The sequence below is a fragment of the Arachis duranensis genome, chromosome 1 (assembly GCF_000817695.3).
Source record: "Arachis duranensis cultivar V14167 chromosome 1, aradu.V14167.gnm2.J7QH, whole genome shotgun sequence".
Classification (NCBI taxonomy): Eukaryota; Viridiplantae; Streptophyta; class Magnoliopsida; order Fabales; family Fabaceae; genus Arachis; species Arachis duranensis.
Genome location: NC_029772.3, coordinates 37235611 through 37239172, shown reverse-complemented (window position 1 = coordinate 37239172; position 3562 = coordinate 37235611). Strand labels below are relative to the sequence as shown.

Sequence of the window (3562 nt, the reverse complement as noted above, 5' to 3'; positions counted from 1 at the left end):
GGCATGATGACAAACGCAAAAGAATCAAGGGATTCTATTCCGACACGATCGAGAACCGACAGATGATTAGCCGTGCCGTGATAGAGCATTTGAACCTTTTTCACTGAGAGGATGGGATGTAGCCATTGACAACGGTGATGCCCTACATACAGCTTGCCATGGAAAGGATTAAGAAGGATTGGATGAAGTCAGTAGGAAAGCAGAGATTCAGAAAGAGCACAACATCTTTATACGCCTATCTGAAATTTCCATCGATGATCTACATAAGTATTTCTATCTTTATTTTCAGTTTATTTATTCTTATTATTCGAAAACTCCATAACCATATATTATCCACCTAACTGAGAATTTAAAGATGACCATAGCTTGCTTCATACCAACAATCTCCGTGGGATCGACGCTTACTCACGTAAGGTTTATTACTTGGACGACGCAGTGCACTTGCTAGTTAGTTGTGCGAGGTTGTGAAGAAAGTGCTGAGTTATAAACGTGCATACCAAGTTGAATGCCATTATTAGAGATCACAATTTCGCCCATCAAGTTTTTGGCGCCATTGCCGGGGATTGTTCGAGTTTGGACAACTGACGGTTCATCTTGTTGCTCAGATTAGGTCATTTTCTTTTTGTTTTGTTTTCAAAAAATTTTCAACAAAATTTTATTCCTATTTTCGAAAAAAAAACTTTTTAATTAAAAATAAATCATTCTATGGCTTCAGAATTTTTAAGAATGAATTCTAGAGTTTCATGCTAACATGTTGAAGCCTGGCTGGCTATAAAGCCATGTTTAATTCTTTTGGACTGAGGCTTCCAATCATCAGCATAGAGGCAAGTTAGTTGAACTATCAGCTGTTGTATGTCTGATTTATATCCTAAAGCTGGCTGGCTACTAAGCCATGTCTAACCCTTGGATTGGAGCTTTAGGCTAACATTGAAAGATTCTTGGAATTCTTATTAAAAATTTTGAATTTCTTATTTTCTTTTTCCTATATGTTTTTAAAAAAAATATATAAAGAAAATACAAAAAAATCATAAAATCATAAAAACCAAAAATATTTTGTGTTTCTTGTTTGAGTCTTGTGCCTTGTTTTAAGTTTGGTGTCAATTGCATATTCATCTTGTTCTTGCATTTTTCGAAAATTCATGCATTCATAGTGTTCTTCATGATCTTCAAGTTGTTCTTGGTAAGTCTTCTTGTTTGATCTTGATGTTTTCTTGTTTTGTGTCTTTTGTTGTTTTTCATGTGCATTTTTGCATTCATAGTGTCTAAGCATAAAAAATTTTCTAAGTTTGGTGTCTTGCATGTTTTCTTTCTTGAAAATTTTCAAAAATAAGTCTTGATGTTCACCTTGATCTTCAAGGTGTTCTTGGTGTTCATCTTGACATTCATAGTGTTCTTGCATGCATCATGTGTTTTGATTCATAATTTTCATGTTGTGAGTCATTTTTGTTGTTTTTCTCTCTCATCATTAAAAATTCAAAAATAAAAAATATATCTTTTCCTTTTTTCTCTCAAAATTTTGAAAATTTGGGTTGACTTAGTCAAAAATTTTTAAAATTAGTTGTTTCTTGTAAGTCAAGTCAAAATTTCAAATTTTAAAAATCTTACCTTTTCAAAACTTTTTCAAAAATCAAATCTTTTTCATTTTTCTTATTAATTTTTGAAAATTCTTTAAAATATTTTTCAAAAATCTTTTTCTTAATCTTATCTTTATTTTCGAAAATTATGCTAACAATTAATGTGATTGATTCAAAAATTTGAAGTTTGTTACTTTCTTGTTAAGAAAGGTTCAATCTTTAAATTCTAGAATCATATCTTTTAGTTTCTTGTTAGTCATGTAATTAATTTTAAAAAATTAAATCTTTTCCAACCATATCTTTTTAATCATATCTTTTTCAAAATTTTATCTTTTTCAAATATTTGATTTCAAAATATCTTCTTATCTTCTTATCTTTTCAAATTTGATTTTCAAATCTTTTTTCAAACTAACCAATTAACTTTTGTTTGTTTCTTATCTTTTTCAAAACCAACTAACTACTTTTCCCTCTCTAATTTTCGAAAATCACTTCCCTCTTTTTCAAAATTTTCTTAACTAATTAATTGTTTTAAATTTTAATTTTATTTCTTATCTTAATTTTCGAAAATCATTAACTCCTTTTCAAAAATTATTTTCAAAAATTTCTCCCTCTCTCATCTTTTTCTATTTATTTATTCATCTACTAACACCTCTCTTCACCTCTCTTCATCTCAAATCACTGCCTCTATCCTCACCCTTGTGTTTGGATTATTCATTCTTCTTCACTCTTATTCCCTTTCTTCTTCTACTAACAATAAGGAACCTCTTTACTGTGACATAGAGGATTCCTCTTCCTTTTCTGTTCTCTTCTTTCTTATATGAGCAGGAACAAGGAAAAAGGCATTCTTGTTGAAGCTGATCCAGAACCTGAAAGGACTCTGAAGAGAAAACTAAGAGAAGCTAAATTACAACAATCCAAAGACAACCTTGCTGAAATTTTTGAACAAGAAAAGGAGATGGCAGCCGAACCCAACAACAATAATGCAAGAAGGATGCTTGGTGATTATACCACACCTACGTCCAAGTTTAATGGAAGAAGCATCTCAATTCCTGCCATAGGAGCAAACAATTTTGAGCTGAAACCTCAATTAGTTGCTCTGATGCAACAGAACTGCAAGTTTCATGGACTTTCATCAGAAGATCCCTACCAGTTCTTAACTGAGTTCTTGCAGATCTGTGAGACTGTTAAGACTAATGGAGTAGATCCTGAAGTCTATAGGCTCATGCTTTTCCCTTTTGCTGTAAGAGACAAAGCTAGAGCATGGTTGGACTCTCAACCTAAAGATAGCCTGGACTCCTGGGATAAGCTGGTCATGGCCTTCTTGGCTAAGTTCTTTCCTCCTCAAAAGCTGAGCAAGCTTAGAGTGGATGTTCAGACCTTCAAACAAAAAGATGGTGAATCCTTCTGTGAAGCTTGGGAAAGATACAAGCAGATGACCAAAAGATGTCCTTCTGACATGTTTTTAGAATGGATCATGATAGATATATTCTAGTATGGTCTATCTGAGTTTTCTAAGATGTCACTGGACCATTCTGCAGGTGGATCCATTCACCTAAAAAAAATGCCTGCAGAGGCTCAAGAACTTATTGGCATGGTTGCAAATAACCAGTTTATGTACACTTCTGAGAGGAATTCCGTGAATAATGGGACGCCTCAAAGGAAGGGAGTTCTTGAAATTGATGCTCTGAATGCCATTTTGGCTCAGAATAAAAATGCAAGTCAACATGATTTCTCAAAGTCTGAATGGATGGAAAAATACATCCAATAGTACTAAAGAGGCATCTTCTAAATAAGAAGCTTATAATCCTGATAACCCTGCAATAGTAGAGGTAAATTATATGGGTGAACCTTATGGAAACACCTATAATTCATCATGGAGAAATCATCCAAATTTCTCATGGAAGGATCAACAAAAGCCTCAACAAGGCTTTAATAATGGTGGAAGAAATAGGCTCAGCAATATCAAGCCTTATCCATCATCTTCTCAA

General features: G+C 33.1%; 1 non-coding gene across 1 annotated transcript; it reads right to left on the bottom strand.

Annotated features, from left to right (window-relative positions):
- Window positions 1-2928: 2928 nt before the first annotated feature.
- LOC127742630 (small nucleolar RNA R71) lies at window positions 2929-3032 on the bottom strand. The gene has a single exon (XR_008003976.1). It is a non-coding gene; the product is annotated as a small nucleolar RNA R71 (small nucleolar RNA).
- Between the last annotated feature and the right edge of the window lie 530 nt (window positions 3033-3562).